The sequence below is a fragment of the Vombatus ursinus genome, unplaced genomic scaffold (assembly GCF_900497805.2).
Source record: "Vombatus ursinus unplaced genomic scaffold, bare-nosed wombat genome assembly UNPS02014942.1, whole genome shotgun sequence".
Taxonomy (NCBI): Eukaryota; Metazoa; Chordata; class Mammalia; order Diprotodontia; family Vombatidae; genus Vombatus; species Vombatus ursinus.
This window is the reverse complement of record NW_020954720.1, coordinates 23,547,392-23,570,401: the sequence shown is the minus strand read 5'-3', so window position 1 is coordinate 23,570,401 and position 23,010 is coordinate 23,547,392.

Sequence of the window (23,010 nt, the reverse complement as noted above, 5' to 3'; positions counted from 1 at the left end):
TATCTATCTATCTATCTATCTATCTATCTATCTATCTATCTATCTATACATAATTTTTCCTCTCCAACTACTCTAATACTGACAAAGGACTCATGAAATACAAATATCATCTTTCCATGCAGAATGTAAACAGTTCAACTTTAATAAGTCTCTTATGATTTCTCTTTCCTGTTTACCTCTTCATGTTTTTCTTGAGTCTTGTACCTGAAAGTCGAATTTTCTATTCAGCTCTGGTCTTTTCATCAAGAATGCTTGAAAGTTCTCTTTTTAACTGAATGTCCATTTTTTCCCCTGAAGGATTATGTTCAGTTTTGCTGGGCAGGTGATTCTTGGTTGTAATCCTATCTCCTTTGCCCTCCAGAATATGATATTCCAATATGATATTCGGTCCCTTAATTTACAAGCTGCTAAATCTTGTGTTATTCCTGATTGTGCTTCCATAACACTTGAATTGTTTCTTTCTGATTGCTTGCAATATTTTCTCCTTGTCTTGGGAACTCTGGAATTTGACTACCATATTCCTAGGAGTTTTCCTTTGGGGATCTCTTTCAGGAGGTGATCAGTGGATTCTTTTCATTTCTATTTTGCCCTCTGGTTCTAAAATATCAAAGCAGTTTTCCTTGACAATTTCTTGAAGATGATGTCTAGGCTCTTTTTTTGATCATGGCTTTCAGATAGTCCAATAATTTTTGAGTTCTCTCTCCTGGATCTGTTTTCCAGGTCAGTTGTTTTTCCAATGAGATATTTCACATTGTTTTCTATTTTTTCATTCTTTTGAATTTTTTTTACAGTGTCTTGTTTTCTCATAAAGTCATTAGTTTCAAATTGCTCCATTCTAATTTTTAAGGGAGGTTTTTTTTTCTTCAGTAAGCTTTTGGATTTCCTTTTCCTTATGGCCAATTTTGCTTTTTAGGGCATTCTTCTCCTCACTGATTTTTTGGACCTCTTTTGCCATTTGCCATTTAGGTTAGGCTATTTTTTAAGGTGTTATTTTCTTCAGCATTTTTCGGGTCTTCTCTAGCAAGTTGTTGACTTGTTTTTCATGATTTTTTTTTGCATCACTCTCAGTTTTCCCTCTACTTCTCTTACTTGCTTCTCAAAATCCCTTTTGAGCTCTTCCATGACCTGGGACCAATTGATATTTTTCTTGGAGGCTTTGGATGTAGGAGCTTTGACTTTGTTGTCTTCTTCTGGTTGTATGTTTTGAGATCCAAATTTTCTGCCCTTCTTGTACCTCCCCCCCACCCCAAGATGGCATGCATTTTGAATAACCCTTCTTCTAATCTGCCCTCCCTTCTATCTCTCCCCCCTTCTCTTATCCCCTTCCCTTTCAATTTTCCTGTAGGGCAGAATGGATTTCTATGCCCCATTTCCTGTATATCTTACTTCCCAGTTGCATGTGAAAACAATTTTTTTGACTTTGGTTTTTAAAACTTTGAGTTCCAAATTTTCTCCCTTCCTCACTCCCCATCCACCCTCTTTGAGAAGACAAGCAACTTGATACAGGTTATACGTGTTGTTTGTTTGTTTGGTTGGTTATCTGGTTGTATGTTTTGATCTTCTTTATCACCAAAGTAAGATTCTATGGTCTGACTCTTTTTGTGCTGATTGCTCATGATCCCAGCCAATTACTTGAGTTATAAACTGTTTGTTAAAGTAGGGGTCTGCTTCCAGTGCGGAAAATATACTGTCCCAAGCTTTGGGGGTTTTGTGCAGCTGTTTTCAGAGATACTTCTAGTACCTGTAAATTTTCAGTTCTTCCAAGGTGCTATGATCAAGGGTGAAGTGTTTACTCCTTTCCTGGCCTGGACTCTGGTCTTTGAGTGACCACAAGCACTCTTTTCTGTCTTGTAACTGTGAGGAGGATTCTCTCTCCACAGCCACTACAAGCTCCACCACACCATTGCTCCTCCTCACCCCAGGACTGCCACCTAGAACTGTGACCCAGATCCAAGCACAGACAAAGCAAGAGAAACCTGCACCAGTAGAAAGATCCCTGCAATCCCCCTCTGATCAGCCACTCAATTTCCCCTCAGTCTGTGGGCCAGAAGCTCCAGAGACAGCCACAGTTCCAGGGCTGCACTTGGGAACTGGGGCTGGGACTGTGCCTCTCTCTCCCCGCAGACACAGACTTTTCCTACTGACCTTCTAAGTTGTCTTTGACTTTTGTAGGTTGAGAAGTCTGGAAACTGCCGCAACTGCCCTTGATTCAGTCCTCTGAGATCTGCTCCAGGTTCACTGAGGCCTGCCTTGCCTGTGTGCCCACGCTGAACTGTGCTCCTCTCCCCGTTCAGTGTGACATACCTCTCTGATCAACAATCCGGTTTGTCTTGGTCTGGAAATTTGTTTCGCTTTGTCTTTTTGTGGGTTCTGCTGCTTTAGAATTTGTTTAGAGTAATTTTTTACAGGTATTTGGAGGGGTTTGGGGGAGAACTCATGCAAGTCACTGTTTTTACTCTACCATCTTGTCTCTGCCCCAATCATGTATTTATTAAGGTATACTTCAATGCATGAGAAGAAAGCATTCTCATGTTTATGCAGCTACAACATGTGTTTGCACAAGGTTATGAGGTGAATCAATCTTTGTGAGTTAATTGACCCATGATTCAGGCAAATGGCATGTTTTGTTATTCTCCCAGTGAAAATAATCTATAGTTAGACTAAACTTTCTCAGACGTCCAGCTGTTTTGCCACATTTAATCATTAGATTTGCTTTTTTTTCTTTTAGTGTAAGGGAAATGTGGAATACTTTGCATTGACACTAACATATGGCTAACTTCATTTTAGGTTCTAGTTTTATTTGTAGAGTGGAAAGTTTTAGAAGCTACTTAGTACCACTAAATTATTTTATACACAACTGAGATCCAGAAAGTTGAAATGACTTATGTGTTAGGTTCAGTAGTAAAGTAGAGTTTTACATCCAGTTCCTCTGACCCCAAACCTCATTCTATAATGGTGCAACATTTTTAGCATTTAGCATTTTAAAGAATTAGTATGATTTAAGAAAGCTCTCTTTTGTGCAGGTGTTCAGAAATTATTTGTACTTGAATATTAATGTTATTTTTCTATACTTATCTTCTTTTTATAAACTAGTTCTACATTTTTAGTTTTGTTTGTGCTTTTGACATAAATTTTACTCATAACAACGATGTAAGATAGGTAGTAACATCCTTTGATAATTGAGGAAACTGAGGCAGGTAGAGATTAAGTGACTTGCTCAGGTTCACACAATAATTGTCTGAGACAGCATTTCAACGCAGATTTTTCTGATATCAGATCCAGAGCTGTGGGACACCTCTCTGCTTTAAAACACTGAAGAATGATAAACATATTAGCAATTATTAACTATTATGTGGAGGGTAAATGCAGAACAGTGGGATTTTGGGGTCAAAAGATACACTTTTTTTTAGCTCAGTTCCAAATTATTTTCCAGAATGGTTGGACTATTTCACAACTCTGCCAATAGTGTATTTATATGGCCCTTCATAACTTTTCCAACATTGACACTTTCCATTCTTTGCCTTATTACCAGTTTGCTGATTATGAGGAAATGCCTAGATAGCTATTATGGGATAATTTATACACACACACACACACACACACACACACACACACATATACACACACAAACACAAATATTTTATATATGTATAGATATATATATCTATACATACATACATGCATATTCTGTAATGAATTTTAACTCAAGAAAATAAAATTTTACTGGCCCTTCATAATAACATTATTTTCAATTCTTATTAAGAAAATATTTAAAAATATTAGACATAATTTTTTAAAATACCCAAACCTAGAGAAATATCACATCTTCAAGAGATTGTTTCCAATAGGGGACATTTTGCTGAAGAGAAGTATTTGTCTATATTTATCATGCCTATAGATGACTTGATCAATAGAACACTGGGCCTGAAGTCAAGAAGACCTGAGTTCAAGTTGAGCCTCAGACACTTACTAGCTGTGTGACCCTGTGTAAATCACTGAACTTTGTTAGTCTTAGTCCCTCATCTATAAAATGAGCTAGAGAAGGAAATGACAAACCAATGCCAAGAAAACCCCAAATAAGGTCATGAATAGTTAGACATGACTGAAATGACTCAGCAACAACAACAGTTGTCACCCTCACCATGGCAAAATCAATTTCCCTTAACTTTTAAAGATTCCATTAAGAATATTTTAACCAAATAAGATAGAGATATAAAAATCAGTAGTCAGTGAAATGAGTACCAAGGATTAAAACAGCATAAATATATAACCTGCCCGACCTGTATAGTGGATAGTCATGGTCTGTAGGAAATTAAATCATTTAATTTCACCATACTTAATTATAAGGCTATTAATAGAGTTAAATATCACTGTTAAGTCAAGAAGAAGAAAAGAGCTTATACAAAACATTTGCACTGGGTAAAAGGTTTGGCCATAGGAATGGAGGAATGCAGTTTCTGATAACATACACAGGACTCTGAGGGAGCGAGACCAATAAATTATTAGTAATCTCTAATTTAGGTTTAAGGATAATTAACAAGGGAACATACCTTGTTTCTTGCAATTAGTGGTAGCAGCATTTAATTGAAAATTTGATAATATATGGTAAAATAACATAGTAATCTAATATTAAAAAGTTGAGGCTATGAAGGTTATTTAAATAGGACTTTATAATTCCCTATCCTTTGTTTGGAGTAAGAAAACTCTCAGTTGTATAATCTGTTAACAGAACAGAATGTATAAACTCAGAGATAATGAAATGAATTAAGGTTTTGTTGTGTTTTTAACTCAAAAAGAAAAGAGGAGTTAAGTAGCAGAGTTCTTTTCTTACCATAAAAAATACTGACATTGTTTTTTCAAATGTATTATTTCATATTCACATCAGGTTTTCAGTAACCCAGACTGACCTGACAGTTGAAAGGCAAAAGATTTTATTCACACACACACACACACACACACACACACACACACACATTTGTATATGTGTGTGTATACATATATGTGCATATATTATATATATATATATACATATATATGTATGTATGTATATCATGCTCAGGCAAACTTTTCTCTACTTGGAAAAGAAACTGCCATTGAACTTATAATACCAAGTAAATGCTTCATTGTTTGCTTTGTTTCTGAGCAGCTGAGATCCAAATCCAGCCCAGTGGTGGAGTTGCTGAATAATTTGTTCTGAGATAACTTCTTCTGCATATGCCTGGCCTGGGCTATGTAAGAAGTGAAAACATGAGAAGGTACTCATAGGATTAAAGGCTATCACTCTAAAGAAAAAAATTAGTCTGTTAGATTTTAAGCATACTAGTGAGAGATATTGAGGGGTCTTATTTTGGATGTTCACTTGAAATCCCATAGGAGCTGAACTAGGTGGATTTTTGATACCTGAAATGTTTATTGTGATCTCTGAAATAGACATTAAAAATTGATTCTGTTTACTCTTCCAGTATGCAAAATATATCCCCATTCAGAAAAAAAGTCATCAGTTGTTCCAACATCCAAATGAAACCATTTAGTTAAGTTATAAGAAAGAATTAAAATTAATGGTTTCAACATTAGACTACCAGACTATTACTAAGGGACTCTTTTCATCTCAATTGCTACAAATGTTGCCTACTTGGTCTCCTTAATTTCAGGCTTTTATTTCTCCATTCTATCATTCATGAATTTGACAAACCGATATACTTAAAACACAGGTCTGACCGTGCTTTACAGAACACCATCATACTCAAAAAATTTTAGTGTCTCCAAATTGCAAATATGAGATATGAAATGAATGAGCTCACCATAGACACAAAGAGTGCAGTCAGTGGAAGAAAATTTGCTTGAGATAAATAATATTTGTGTTCTAATATGTCTTCTTGAATGGAATTTTAAATTAATCTCACTATAATAAAATGTGTCATTTATGATAATTACCCTGAAATACAGAAAATTTTATGCCTAATTCAAAATTGTAACTTGTTGCTGTTGGAGATATGTTTGAATAGAAACCAAATTCAATTGATGGGTTTAGGCTTCCTAAAGAGGACTCATCTTTCATAGTTTGAAATTGCTATTAAGAACTTGCAGTTTTCCAACTTAGAATTAATAATCTGATACCATTATGTCAAAAATAAAGGTTGCTTTAATATTAGCACTGACATTAGTAAACCTCTGCTGACTCTTATTTTTGGAAACCCTAAATACCTCCTGTAAGCATTATTCCTGGACAATAGCCATCTTGAATCAAGTTCTGTGGATCCAGTGATTATATTCGACTATCAGTTTCATGGGTCATCAATGGAATGGATCCAATAACAATGGCAAACATGACATTTTAATTCTGCTATTCTTAGAAGCTAAGATGATACATAGTATGTTATTTCAACCCTTAGAAGGACAAAATACAAAGTCACAAAGCTATCATGGATTTTGGCATTTTAGTTAATTCCAGAATTACTATTTTTTAGCCAGACTTCTCTGGCTAAATCCCTAGGAGATGGCCAGATTTTTTAAAAGAAGAAAAAAAAAGCAAAAGAATTCCTAAAGAGACTCTTTTATAACCAATTTAGAATGTTGCTCTCTGTACAAGATAATTATCCTGTTCAAGAAAATGACGCATTTAAAAGGATAAAATAGACACACTAAAACTAGAAATGGGTTGAAATTTCCTTAAAGATGGAAATCCTTGAAGAATTTATTTTATAATAATCATTTTATGGTTTCAGAACTAGAGAAGCTTAGAAATATGCAACGAGGAAAAAAGTTTTATTAGAAAGCCTATTAGATAAAAAATGAATACAGATATGGCAAAAGTATAAATGAAAAAAAAAATCCTGCTAGCACGGCCAATTGTTCACGAATCCCAACTCTGTATCTGCTCTAGAAGTTATTGGTCCTCTGGTAAGCAGTTCTATTTGTCTGTCAACAGAAAAAAGAAAAGCAAAATTTTTCTAACCTTTTTTGTAATAATAGAAAGTGTCTTTCATTATTGACCATCAAGTAAAATCTTCATATACTTCCTTAAAAAATCATTTATCCCCCAAAAACTTTTAACTGTTTTTCCATGTTTTCTTGAGTACATTTGTTTCCCTGTGTAGAATGTAAGCACCTCGAGGAGAGGAATTCTTTCATTTTTATCACTAAATTCCCAGAGTCTAATATAGTTCTTAAAATACAGTAGTAATTTCTTAATAAAGGCTTGCTGATAGATTGATGGATTTTTTGATCTTCTACTTAGGATGGCAATGCAAAATCATTCTAGTCCTCCATTTATTGTACTCTTCATATTTATGAGAAACACTTGACAAGTTTCATTAGTCTCCATCACAACAATGAAGCATAAATAAACATGCCTATATTTGATGTATAAGAATCTGTGTATACGGCATTATGCACATAGCCAACTTTGGACCATTAATATCGACATTTTTTCTACTTTTTATATCCCAAATACCTAACATAAGGATGTTATAATAAAAAAAAAAAGTTATTATAGATTTAGATCTAGAATGGACCTGGGAGGTCATTGAGTACAACCTTCTCATTTTACATATAAGAAAACTGAGGAATAGAGAGGGAAAGTGACTTGCCCAGAGTCACACAGTTCCTAAATGTTTGGGGAAGAATTTGATCTCTGATTCCTGCTGATGCACAGTCAATCAGTATGTCTCCTTGCAAACAGTAGGAACTTCATACTTGTTTATGAATTCAATATTGTTTTCAAATTTTACTAATGATGAATCAAAGGCAAAACAGACTTAAGATAACATTTATGACCATGATGTTGACTGTTTTAGGAATAAATTTAAAGTGCAGGGTTGTAGGCACCTTGGCATATTTTCAAAACTTCCATTATTCCCCAGCACAGTTTGACTCAGGAGATATTTTTCATTAGTGTGTCCAAATATTGGGTTTCTGCTTTTAGCCACAGTACTCAGGGAATTCTCTGAAAAGGCTTAAAATTTGTCTTTATCAAAGTAGAAACTCTAGGAATGCTGATCAGTTCCAAGAATACTAAGGCAGTTATGTCTATCTCAGTGGCAAACCTATTCACTTTGCTGCCTCACCTCTGCTGGTATATCAAAGTAGATATTAAAATTAGTAGAACTTATTTTAGCTATTTAAAGAGAATTAAACATTTGTTTATCCTCCACTGAACTGCTCTTCCTAGACCACATCATACCATTCAGTTCATAGTGAGTTGTTATAGACTAGGCTAGTAGAGTTCATGCTCTAAAAGTCTTTTTAAAAAAAACTTTTAAAAAAACCCTTTAATTAAAGGAAATCCCAGTGATGAGCTCACTGCAGTATTTCTGCACATTGGGAACTAATTCACCTAAATGTGAAGAGATTCCACACCAGAGATCCAACCAAAAGGAAAAGAATCACTTTTTTCCCTTTTCTTTTTGACCAATCTAAATCAGTGGTTAACTAGGAAGCATAATAATTTTATATACTCAGTACAAATTTAGAACTTTTCAACAATCCTTTTTTTTTAAACTGTACAGACATGGCTAGCTATATAAAATGCATGGACAAGATGTTCGCTGTCATTGGAACTTGTTGGTGCTTCAGTATGTTCTCATTTTTTCAGAGCACTGTGGGTACAGATAACAGAGGACAGCTAACATTTGAGGTAATCACACAGATGCCATTTGCTTAGGTGTAAGTTAGCTGTTTATGTTCTAGGATTTAATTACATTCTCTGATAATTGTATTTAGATGTTTTAACACCTAGCTGATTATTCTACATTTTTTAAATTGTTGAAATGCAATTTTCTTGCTTTGCTGGTGATTCTTCATGTTCCACTCAAGTCTTGTATTTGAAAATCAAGTTTTCTATTCAACTCTGATCCTTTCAACAAGAATTCTTGAAAGTAATCTATTTCACTGAATGACCATTTTTTCCCCTGCAGGATTATACTCAGTTTTGGTGGGTAGGTAATTCTTGGTTGTAATCCTATCTCTTTTGCTCTCCAGAATGTTATATTCCATGCCCTCTGGTCCCTTAATGTAGATGCAGCTAAATTTTGTATTATCCTGATTGTGTTTCCACAATACTTGAATTGTTTCTTTCTGGCTGCTTGTAATATTTTCTCCTTAACCTGGGAACTCTGGAATTTGGCTACAATATTCCTAGGAGTTTTCCTTTGGGGATCTCTTTTAGGAGGAGATCAGTGGATTCTTTCAATTTCTATTTTGCCCTCTGGTTCTAAAATATTAGGACAGTTTTCCTTGATCATTTCTTGAAAGATGATGTCTAGGCTCTTTTTTTGATCATGGCTTTCAGATAGTCCAATAACTTTTAAGTTCTCTCTCCTGGATCTATTTTCCAGGTCAGTTGTTTTTCCAATGAGATATTTCACATTGTTTTCTAATTTTTCATTCTTTTGGATTTGGTTTAGTGTCTTGATTTCTCATAAAGTCACTACCTTCCAGTTGCGCTATTCTAATTTTTAAGGAAGTATTTTCTTCAGTAAGCTTTTGGACTTCCTTTTCCATTTGGCCAATTTTGCTCTTTAGGGCATTCTTCTCTTCATTGGCTTTTTGGACCTCTTTTGCCATTTGGGTTAGGCTATTTTTTAAGGTGTTATTTTCTTCAGTATTTTTTTGGGTCTCCTTTAGCAAGCTGTTGACTTGTTTTTCATGATTTTCTTGCATCATTCTTAGTTTTTCCTCTACTTCTCTTACTTGCTCTCAAAATCCCTTTTGAGCTCTTCCAAGGTCTGGGACTGATTCATATTTTTTTTTGGAGGCTTTGGATGTAGGAGATTTGGCTTTGTTGTCTTCTTCTGGTTGTATGTGTTGATCTTCTTTGTCACCAAAGTAAGATAATATGGTCTGACTCTTTTTGCACTGCTTACTCATGATCCCAAACAATTACTTGAGTTTTAAACTCTTTGTTAAGGTAAGAGTCTGCTTCCAATGTGAAGAGTGTACTGTCCCAAGCTTTGGGGGTTTGTACAGCTGTTTTCAGAGGTACTTCTAGGGACCTATAAATTTTCAGTTCTTCCAAGGTGGTATGATGGGGCAAGGTGTTTTCTCTCCACCACCACAACAAGCTCCACCGGACCAGCATTCCTCCTAGCCCTCAGAACTGTGACCCAGATCCAAGCACCACTAAAGCAAGAGATTCCTGCCTCAGCACTGGCAAAAAGATCCTTACAATACCCTTCTGATCAGCCACTCAATTCCCCCTCAGTCTGTGGGCCAGAAGCTCAGGAAAAAGCCACAGCCAAGGGCCATGCTTGGGACTTGTGGCTGAGGCCTAGTTCCTCTCTCCCCACAGTCACAGACTTTTCCCATTGACCTTCTAAGTTGTCTTTGGTGTTCAGGGGTTGAGAAGTCTGGAAACTGCCACAGTTGCCCCTGATTCAGTCCTCTGTGGCCTGCTCAGGTTCGCTGGGGCCTGCACACCCATGCTGAACTTCGCTCCTCTCCCTGCCCGGTGCGATATACCTTTCCCAACTTGAAGTATTTTTCATATGACCATTTATCAGTTGAGGAATGACTCCATTCCCTACAGATTTGAGCAATGAGGCCTTTTCAGAGAAACTTCCTTTGTTTTTCACAGTTATTGACTGTGCATTTCTTTGCATCCTATTTTTGCCATTTATCCTCCTACTTCTTTCTTCTTTCACCCTGTCCATCCTCAGAAGTGTCTTGCTTCTGACTACCCTCTCTCACAGTTTGCCCTCCCTTCTTCCAGGCCCCCTTCTGTTATGCATTTCCTTCCTACTTTTCTGTAGTGTAAGATAAATTTCTCTAACCAACTAAGTGTGTATGTGATTCCCTCTTTGAGCCAATTCCAAGACAAAATCCAAGTGCCCCCCTATCTCCTGTCTTCCCCTGACTGTAAAAACTCTTTCATGTCTCTTTTATATAAGTCAATTGACCCCATTCTGCCTTTCCCTTTTCCTTTTAATTGGAAAAATTGGTAAGCAGTATGGCAAAAACTGGGTATAGGCCAATACCGTGCACCATTTATCAAGATAGGGTCAAAATGGATACATGAGTCATATATAAAGAGAGATTTTCCAAAAAAATTAGAACATGGAACATATTACTTATCAGACTTATGGAATAGCAAACAATTTATAAATAAACAAGAGAATGAGAGCAGAGTTGGGTGTAAAATGGATGATTTTAATTATATTAAATTAAAAAGTTTTTGTACAAACAAAATAAATGTATCCAAGATAAAATGAAAGCAAAAAATTGGAGGAAAATTTGTAGACAATTTATCAGATAAGGTCTCATATTGAAAATATATTTAAAAAACTTTGTCAAATCTGTAAGAATATGACTCATTCTCCAGTTGATCAATGGTCAAAGATTATGAACAGGCAATTTTCAAAGAAGAAATCACAACAATTTACAGTAATATGAAAAAAATGATCTCAACCATTACTGATTAGAGAAACGCAAATTAAAGCAACTTTGATATTATTTTACACCCACCAGATTGGCTGAAATGATAGAAGAGGAAAGTGACAAATATTGGAGGGGATGTGAAAAAATTGGGATACTGAAGTCATTATTGGTGGAATTGTGAACTGATCCAGCAAGTTTTGAGGATCAATTTGGAATTAGGCCCAAAGGGCATTATTTTCTTCAGTGAACTTTTGTAACTCTTTTTCCATTTGGTCAGTTCTACTTTTTTAAGGAGTTTTTTTTTTCTTCAGTAAATTTGTGTACATCTTTTTCCTATGTGGCCAATTCTTCTATTTAACATGTTCTTCTCTTTATTGGATTTTTGCGTCTTTTTTTTTGGCATTTTACCAATTCTGTTTTTTTAAGGTGTTATTTTCTTCAGTATTTTTTGTGCCTCCTTTACCATACTGTCGACTCTTTCTCATGGTTTGCACTATAAAACAAATCCGAAAGAATGAAAAAATGGAAAACAATGCAAAGTATCTCATTGGAAAAACAACTGACCTGGAAAATAGATCCAGGAGAGAGAATTCATCTATCTATCTATCATTTCTTTTCCCAATTTTCCTTTACTTCTATTATTTAATTTTTTAATTTAATTTTTCAAATCCTTTTTGAGCTCTTCCAGGAATTTTTTGAGGCCTAAGACCAATTAACATCTTTTTTTAAAATTTGAGGCTGTGGATATATCAGTTTTGCCTTTGTTGTCTTCTTTGAATTTGTACTTTGATCTTCCCTGTCACCATAGTAACTTTCTAGGGTCAGGTTTTTGTTTTTGTTTATTTGTTTGTTTTTTTTGTTCATTTCCTCATCCAATTTCTTGACTTTTAATATGTTAAATTTAGGCTTCCAAACTGGAAGCATCGCTATCTACAGGATTTTGGTATAGTTGTTTTCAGTGCTAGTACCTGGTGTCTATAAGCTTTCAGTTCTTCCAAGGTGGTATGATCTGGTGTATTTACTATTCTCCTGGTCTGTGCTCTTATCTGTGAGTTACCACACACACTCTTCTACCATGGAACTGTGATCAGGGTCCTCTATTCTCCTGGGTTTTCAAACTCTGGTATGCTATTGGTTCTCCTCATGCTGGAACTGGATCTGAGGACTGTAGCCCAGATCTGTATATGAACAATGCATCAGAGTCTTTCACCTAGTGCCAGCAGAGGGACTCTAGCAATCTACTGAAAAGTTGTGAAGCTGAGAATTTTGGAAGCTGCTGCTGCTGGTTTAGTTGCTTCAGAGGCTTTGTGCTGGTTTATGGTATGCTGCTATCTTGCTGGGATGTTGCACACACTGGACTGGGTTCCACACTCTCCTCCATGTGGCAGACCTTTCCTGTTAACCTTCTAAGTTGTCTTTGACTGGAAAATTGTTTCACCATGTCCTTTTGTTGCTTATGCTGCTCTAAATTTCATTTTGAGGAGAATTTTAAAGTTGCTTGGAGGGGAATGTAGAAGAGATCAAGTGAGCTCCTGCCTTTTGTCTGCCATCTTAGCTTCACCCGTGTTGCTTCCTCAAGACTTAACTATTCTGATCAATGCAATAATAGAAGATAATTCCAAAGGACTCACGATGAAAAATGTTCTTAACTTCCAGAGAAAACTGAAGATTGTAAATACAGATTGAGTCATACTTTAAAAAAAAATTTCTTTGTTTCTCCTATTTTATTTTGTTTTTTTGCAACATGATTAATATGGAAATATGTTTGTCATGACATAACATGTATAATTGAAATCAAATTACTTGCCTTCTTATGGAAAGATAAAAGGCAGGAAGGGAGATGAGGAGGGAAGAAGTAAATTTGTAATTCAATTTTTTTAATTGCTTAATATTATTTTAAAAGAAATTTGAAAATAACTAAAGAGGGATAAAATACATTTCTTACCAAGATGTGATACTTCAAAGAAATATATCATTGTTGTGAAATGTCCCTCTGCTGATAGATCACAAACTGTCTGTATTTTTGGAGATAGATGTTATGAGTGGCTGAAACAAAAATATATTCATTGCCATTGCTCAAGCTTCTGGTGATGAGCTTCTGAGAACATGGCTGAGCTTGTACTTGGCCTCAGATGAAACACATGAAAATAATTGGTGGGCCCATTTTCAACATCTTTGTATTTTGGTAAGAGTCACAGCTTAACCTGTGAGCATGTAATATTTGAAAGGTCCATGCCAATATGAAGAATTAGGGCCAAAATAGAAATTCAATTAACTTGATGAATATAATCAATAAGTTAAACACTTTGGAAAATTATCAATTGTTATCATTATTTTTATTTCCAACAGATATTTTTAGATCAGAAAACACCTCCTATTCTGGAAACAATATGAAAAAGTTCTAACAGGAGGAAAAAAGAAAGTAAACTAAAAGGTCCCTGAAGTATACTGTAATTAAATTAAAATAAAGGAAATATTTATATAGCATTGAGAATTTATATTGAGAGATGATGGGAGTGGAGAGACTCTTTTAGGCTAAGAAGGGAGGATCCTCACTAGGATGAATTTGTGAAAAGATACCCAGGAAGGAAAAAAGAAGTACCTTGACTTGTCATGTACAAACACACAAATATACACACAGAGACACTAAATATAAAGCATTTAATTTGTTATTTTGGGGAAGTATTTCTCTTGTGAATTCATTAATATGGGGAACTTCTGTTGTTGAAAAATCCCTCTACCCATGCAGAAACGCAACTGACTGTATAACTTTTATTAGAGATTTTCCTGATTTGTCCATGGTCATACAGATAATTATAGAGACAGGAATTACCCATTTCTACTGACTCCAAAGCTGGCCCCTTAATTAATACATTATGCTTCCTCTCTATTTTATTTTTTTTAATTTACCATTACTGATTTGATTTGATTTGATTTGATTTTAAAAGACATAGATTCCATATCAGATTGTAACACTACTGATGTGACAAGATATTCATGGAGTCATGATATATGGAAACACTATTGAATTGTGCATTGACAGGCAATGCGTTGTAGTCAATAGAATGCTAAACTTAAGGCCAGCAAGGTTAGGATTAAAATCCTGTTTTTGCCACTAGCAAGATGTATGACTACAGGTAAGTCATATCACCTCTTTGTGCCTCTGTTTCTTCACCTTTAAAACAAGAACATTCATAAGATAGTTAGATGACTTTTCAAATGTGTATGACATGCATTGAAAATGCTTAAAGGGTTTGAGTGTCAGCTATTATTATTGAATAGGGTATATCATAATAATTTATTTTCATATTTCAAAGGATACATGATTGTACCCTTGTGAGTACCCAACCTTCCATTCTTCCTTTTACTGTATAACTAGAAAATGTTTTCCTATATTGCTTAGACAGAAGATCTATCCAATATTATATAGATCTCTTTTCTTATCATTTCTATATTCCGAGGCCATTCTTATGTCATTTAGGATGTCCATCTGTTGCCTCTTATTCAATGCCATTCCCCCCCATATATATATCCTGGATGTCCTTATTCCACTTCTTCTACATCATTCATAGCTCATAACAGACATGAGGATACTTTAATTTAGCTGGCTGTGGGTATCCAGGAATCCTAATTATTATATGTATAAGGTATTGTCAACAATAATTTTTCTTCAAATATACCATAACCCTAGATTAAGTGAGCCTTATGATATTTTAGAAGCCCCTAAGTTATGTCTGATGTAATGGGTGAATTTTCTTTCTTCCACTCATAAATTGACATAACTGTAATTCTCATAATATTTCTAAATTAATACCAGGAGTCACAATATTCTGCATTTTATCAGTATATCTATTTTTTCCTTTACTGAAAAATTATCTCTCTCTGAGCTTTGCTGCAGATAGAACAACACATACCAGTCAGGCTAAGGTAACTGCTTAAATCAACCATATTCCACTAACTGGATCAAAGTAAACAAATCTTATATAACCCTTTAGCTAGTCTGCTTTTATGGCAGCCATTACAGGCCTGAGCAACTAAGCATATTAATAACAATTTAAGTCAGCAACACACCAAATGATGCCCAATTAAGTAGGTAAAAACAAAACACACACACACACACACACACACACAAAACAAAACACAAAACAAAACAAAACAGTACTTTCCCATTGTGAACAGGTCAGATATTAGGTAAATTGTTGGTTTAAAACATTTTTATCAAGCCCTACCAAAATAATTTTAATGTATGCCATGGTAGCCTGAGATTCAAATTAGTTATATGGGATTGTAGATTTAGAGTTTAGAGGGCATTTATTCTTACCTCCTTTTTTTTTACAGATAGGGAAATTAAGGCTCAGATTGATTAAATGCATTTCCCAAGGTTGTATGAGTAATAAATCAAGCCAGAAGAATAACTCATGTCCTTTGTCTTAATTCAACCACCTCCACTCTATTATTTGTAATTTATCTTGTAAATAGTTTATTTATATTTATTTGTTTTCATGTTGTCTCCCTCATTAGACTAATAACTCCTTGAAAACTAACATTACCTCTTACCTTTCTTTTAATATATAATACTTGTCACAGTACCTGGCACATAGTGACTATTTAATAAATGTTTATTGACTGATCCCAAATCTAGTACTTTTTCCACATTCACTTGAAATTTGTTCCATAGTGGATAAGGTTGAGTGTGGAGGAAAGAGATGCAGCGTCAGACACATAATTTTGCGGGTGTTGGGAAATTTCTGTTCGAAAATTTCCTCTGTGATGTATATTTGTTACTCCTTTATAATTCACTTTCTTTGGAAATGGTTTTAGGTTGATACTAGTTTGGCTTTTGGCCATCACCTCCTTAATCTACCTTCCCTTCTATCATCCCCTTCCCTTTTCTTTCCCCTTGCCTTTACTACTTCTTCCTTCCCTTCTATCCTCCACCTTTTTTCTTTCCCCTTTCCCTCCTACTGCCTATAGGGCAAGTTAGATTTCTATACTGATACAAATGGTAGTTCTCCATGCTGGCATCTGCCAATTCCCCTGCCTGTGTCAAGGCACATGGTGGAGGTGGGAATGAAGGGAGGGTCCTAGTGTTGGTGCTAGCTTGCTCCACCATTCTGGGGCCCAAGACCTCCTGCTGATCTGCTGAGGTGGGGATTGCCATTGGCTTGCTGAGACAACTCTTGTTCTATACTGGTCCCCTTCAACCACAGCTAGAGGGACTCCTCCCATCAATCCCCCCCCAGCCTCATGAACCAAAAGACTGTTGCACCCTATCTTTGTGATGGCTCCATTGTTACAGGATTCCTCCTAGGTTTGTATTTTCTGGGTCTTGCAAAGTCAGCAAGGGAGAGTGAGAATGACCCACTGCTTACTACGCCATCTTGACTTCTGGGCCTATGATAACTTTCAAAAGAGTTTCTTCATTTTGGCAAAATTTCATATTTTTTACACCAAACTAAAAAACAGACTGCCTGTAAAACAAATATGTGGAATAGTCTGTCATCTTGGAATCAAATCACCATGATACTTTTTTTTTAACCAGTGGTTTATCTATCATAATTTAATTATTTAGAGGTCTTGAAGATTGTTGACTTATGAAAGAATAAAAGTACTCAAGCATTTTTTAAATTTCATATATAAAGGAAAATTCAGTGTAGGTAAAAGGAAATTCTATATGATCACCAAAAAAAATCATTAACAATAAAATGCAGGAGGAAATAAAAAACAAAAGAGAAGAGAAAAGAAAATAAATATTTAAAAAAGAAAAGATTTTTAAGGTTAGTGTATCACCAAAGTATAATTATTTTGTGTTATTTTTAATTGAGACTTCAGACTTTGACATTTCATCTATGATTCACATTTTAGTGACAAAAACATAACCCACACCAGAAATGCTAGTGCTCCCTGAACACACTATACACCTCATTTCATTGACATAGATAACTGATAAGCAAAGTCTTTCAATCAATGCAGGCTAACTCCACCATTATTAAGAGGTAAATTTGTGAGCAGAGTCAAGATGACAGAGTTAAAGCAATGACTTACTTAAGCTCTCCACCAGACCCCTCCAAATACCTTTAAAAATGGCTCTAGGGGCAGCTAGGTGACACAGTGGATAGAGCACCGGCCCTGAAGTAAGGAGGACCGGAGTTCAAATCCAGCCTCAGACCAAACACTTGACATTTACTAGCTGGGTGACCCTGGGCAAGTCACTTAACCCTAATTGCCTAAAAACAAAAAAACAAAACAAAAAAATGACTCTAAACAAATTATAGAGCAGCAGAACCCAGAAAAAGACAGAGTGAAACAAATTTCCAGCCCAATACAACCTACGTGGTTGATGGGAAAGGACTGTTGTGCCCAACTGGGAGAGGAGCACAGTTCAGCTTGGGCTCCTGGGCAAACACCAGGCCTCAGTCAACCTGGAACAGACCTCAGAGGACTGAATCACAGGCAGCTGTGGCAATACCTGGACTTCTCAACCCACAAAATCCAAAGACAACTCAGAAGATCAGGAGAAAAGGTCTGTCAGACCTCTGTGAGAGAGGAGCTTGGTCCAACCTCAGTCCCAAAGCAGCCCCAGAGGGGCTTCTGATTTTGGAGCTCTTGGTCCACGGACAGAGGAGGGGATCAGGCAGCTGATCATAGGGGGATTGCAAGAATTTCTTTGCTGGCACTGAGGCAGGATTCTCTTGCTTTGCCTGTGCTTGGATCTGGCTCTCAGTTCTGGGTGGTAGTCCTGGGATGATGAGGAGTGCTGGCATGGTAGAGCTTGTGGTGTGGTGGAGAGGGAATCTTCCTCACAGTTCCAAGACAGAAAAGAGTTCTTGTGGTCACTTATAGACCAGAGCATAGGCCAGGAAAGGAGTAAATACCTCACCATTGATCATACCATCTTGGAAGAATTGAAAATTTACAAGTCCCTAGAAGTATCTCTGAAAACAGCTGCACAAAACCCCTGAAGCTTGGGACAGTACCTTTTCCACACTGGAAGCAAATCCCTAACTTAACAAAGAGTTTAAAACTTAAGTAATTGGCTGGGAACATGAGTAAACTGTGCAAAAAAGCCAGACCATAGAATCTTTCTTCAGTCACAAAGAAGATCAAAACATACAACCAGAAGAAGACAACAAAGTCAAAGCTCCTACATACAAAGCCTCCAAGAAAAATATGAATCAGTCCCAGGCCATGGAAGAGCTCAAAAAGGATTTTGAGAAGCAAGGAATTGAAGAAGAGGGAAAACTGAGAAGAGAAACAAGAATGATGCAAGAAAATCATAAAAAAAAACAAGTCAACAGTTTGCTAAAGGAGACCCCAAAAATACTGAAGAAAATAACACCTTAAATATAGACTAACTTGGGTAGCACAGTGGATAGAGCACTGACCCTGGATTCAGGAGGACTGAAGTTCAAATCAGGCCTCAGACACATAACACTTACTAGCTGTGTGACCCTGGGCAAGTCACTTAACTCCAATTGCTTCACCAAAAAGCAAAAAAAAAAAAAATAGCCTAACCCAAATGGCAAAAGAGATCCAAATAGCCAAAGAGGAGAAGAATGCCTTCAAAAGCAAAATTGACCAAATGGAAAAGGAAGTCCAAAAGCTCACTGAAGAAAATATTTCCTTAAAAATTAGAATAGAGCAAATGGAAGCTAATGACTTTATGAGAAATCAAGACACTGTAAAACAAAACCAAAAGAATGAAAAAAATGGAAGACAATGTGAAATATCTCGTTGAAAAAAAAACTGACATGGAAACTAGATCCAGGAGAGATAATTTAAAAATTATTGGACTACCTTAAAGTCATGATAAAAAAAAAGAGCTTACACATCATCTTTCAAGAAATTATCAAGGAAAACTGCCCTGATATTCTTGAACCACAGGTAAGATAGAAATGGAAAGAATTGACCAATCACCTCTTGAAAGAGATCCCCAAAGGAAAACCTCTAGGAATATTATAGCCAAATTCCAAAGTTCCCAGGTCAAGTAGAAAGTATTGTAAGCTGCCAGAAAGAAACAAGGACATTCAGTGAAATAGAGGATTTTCAAACATTCTTGATGAAAAGACAAGTGCTGAATAGAAAATTTGACTTTCAAATACAAGACTCAAGAGAAGCATGAAAAGGTAAACAGGAAAGAGAAAGCATAAGGGACTTATTAAAGTTGAACTGTTTATGTTCCTACATGTAAAGATGATATTTATAACTCATGAGACCTTTGTCACTATTAGGGTAAAAATATATATGTGGAAAAATATATATGTATAGATAGATAGATAGATAGATAGATAGATAGATAGATAGATAGAGGGCACAGAGTGAGTTGAAGGTACAGGGATAATATCTAAAAACAAAATTAAGGGTGAGAAAGGATTATACTGAGAGAAGGAGGAAGGGAAAGGTAAAATGGAGTAAATTATCTCACATAAAACAGTCAAGAAAAAGCTTTTACAATGGAGGGGAAATGGGGGAAGGTGAGAGGGAATGAGTGAATCTTATTCTCATCAGATTTGGCTTAAGGAGGGAACAACAAACACACTCAATTGGGTATGGAAATTTATCTTAACCTACATGAAAATAGGGTAGAAGGGGATAAGGTGGGGGGGGGATGATAGAAGGGAAGGCAGATTGGGGAAGAGGGTAATCAGAAGCAAACACTTCTGAGAAGGAAGAGGGTCAAAAGAGAGAATAGAGTTAATAGGGCGGGGGAATAGAATGAAGGGAAATATAGTTAATCACAAAATGACTACTTTGGAAGTGTTTTGCAGTACTACACATGCATGACCTGTATCAAGTTGCTTGCCATCGCAATGAGGGTGGGTAGGGAGGGAGGAAAGGAGAGAATTTGGAACCCAAAGTTTTAAAAACAAATGTTAAAAATTGTTTTTATATGCAACTGGTAAATAAGATATACAGGCAATGGGGTATAGAAATCTATCTTGCCCTATCAAAAAATAGAAGGAGAAGAGGATAAGAAAATTGGGGAGTGATAGAAGGGAGGGCAGATTAGGGGAAGGGGCATTCAGAATGCACACTCTGTTGGGGTGGAGGAAGGGTGAGATGCGGAAAAAATTCAGAGCTCAAATCTTGTGGAAATGAATTAATTTTTAAAAAGAGAGGTAAATTTACTTGTTCAACACAACATAGCCAGGATGTTTCAGAGACTGGACTTGAATTTAACTTTTCCTGATATTAAGGCTAGTTGTGTATTCATCTGCTTCCTCCTCTCTGAATAAATGAATTCTTGTTTATTTTTGATGAATATTATTTACAAGCCACATTAAGTTAGTACATTTTACGTACACTAACTTCATGAGCATCATCATCATCATCATCATTATCATCATCATCACCACTATCACCATAGTAATTATAACAACTAAGATTTATTTAGCACTTAAGATTTATTTATCATTTATATAGCAAAATATTTTGCCAATTATTATTTCCTTTGATCCTCCTGATACTCCTGTGAGATAAGTGCTGGTATTATCTTCATTTTACAATTGAGAAAACTAAAGAATAGTTTAACTGAATTGTCCAATATCACAAATCAAATAATTCATTCTATCATTTTCTTCACAACAGTAAAATGAATGATTATCATTTTCCTGACAATAGCGAAAGAAACCTTTTGTATTATTTTCAACAAAATTAATTCTGAATTTATAGGATGACTGGACTGTTGGACTATTTATTTTTGTCTTATATATAATGGAGTAAAGTGTTAATTTAATTCAACATACATTTATGAAGTGTAGTGAGGTAGCAATTGATAAAGCACTGGGCTTAGAGCCAGGAAAGTCTAAATTTAAATATAGACACTACCTCTGTGACCCTGGCTAAGTCACTTAACCTTTGTTTGCTTCAGTTTACTCACTGGAAAATGGAGATAACTTGGTTGTTGTGAGCATCAAATGAGTAAGTATTTATAAAGTACTTTGTAAATCTGTAAGTGCTAAACAAAGCTAGTTAATATCACTATTTATCACCTACTATGTGCAATACTTTGTGTAAGGAGCTTGGTAAAAAAAGAAATAGTTCTTTCACTCAATTTATTTAATTAATGATTTATTTATTACAGGTTATTGAATAAATTATAACATATATGACTATAAAGTGAATATCTAAATGGTTTCTTCAATCAACCAATCATCTGTTAAGTACCTGGTATATTTTGGATTCAGTATCTTTGAATCAATGGAATTTCAAAGATAAAAATAAAGGAGCTGCTGACTTCTAGAAGCTAATATTCTGAGTAGAGGAAATACACATGCAAGTAAATGCAAATATCTACAAAGTAAACTCGAACAAAGGAATTGTAGAGGGCTGGAGGCAATAATAACTACAGCAAGAACAACAACAACAACAAAATAACACCTTTCCTTCAACATAATACCATGTAGAAGTTTGAAGAAGCCAGGCAAGAAAAAAAAGAAAAAGAAAAACAGAATGCAGCAAGTAGACCATTCATTTCACTTCACTGGCGACTTCTATGAATTCTCCAATACTGAAATGTCTACAATGATGTTTAGATTGAAATTCTTCCACAAGTTCTCACTTCTTGTTACTTATCTCCATAATATCCTTTTACATTTCTGTAGAAAGTCTACTAATACATCAGTGATTTTCACTTTTAGTGTTGGTAGTTGGGGAAGAAAAGAAGGAATAAACATTTATATAGCACCTATTCTGTTCCAGGAACTGTGCTAAGTGCTTTTTACAGATATCATCTCATCTATTTCTCACCGTAGTTCTGGGAGGTAAGTGCTATTATTAGTCCCATTTTTTAGTTGAGGAATCTGAAGCAAAAACAAGTTAAATAACTTACCCAGGGCAAAATTTCTGAGTGATCCAGATCATAGGTCACAAGTGTCTGAGGCCAGATTTAAATTTGGGACTTCCTGACTACATGCCCAGTACTCTATTTCTCTATCCATTCTGATTCTCTATCCATTGTGCCACCAACCACAACTATACCAGTACAAAAACAGGTCTGTTGACCAATTTTTTTCATTCTTCTTAAATGTTGAAACCAAGTCTTCCCAAAAATACATTGCCTAAATATTTTATGCCAATTCTATTGTAAAAGTCATGATTGCTAAAATGCTGCAACTTATCTATATCCACCACACATACCTCCATTAACTATTGGGTCACTTTTATTTCATTTTATTTATATATTGCAATTTTCCATAATTCATAGTTCAAAATATTTTGTTGTTATTGTTGTTGACTTTGTTGTTATTGTTGCTGGTGCTATTGTTTTTGTTTCTTGTAACAGCTTAGTATTATTTATAGTGCTATGCAATTTTCCCAATGTGACCCAGTCTATTTTCTTCTTCATATTCAATTCTGTGCCTGGGTCAATATATATTTGCAGTTCAGATACAGGTACTGATGGGATAACTTAGTGGACTGCCCTTCCAACTCCATCTCATTATTTATATATTAGGGTCACATTGCCAACTTGCTAGTCTGTTTGTTTTCAAGTTTGTTTCATTAAGCTAATGTATTCTGTGGGCTTATGAATATAACTAATGTATCCCTATAGTGTACAGGGGCTTGATGCAATTGTCATGATGTCATCTGCAAATACAGTTATCTGAAAGAACTCACCATATCTAGAGTACTCCT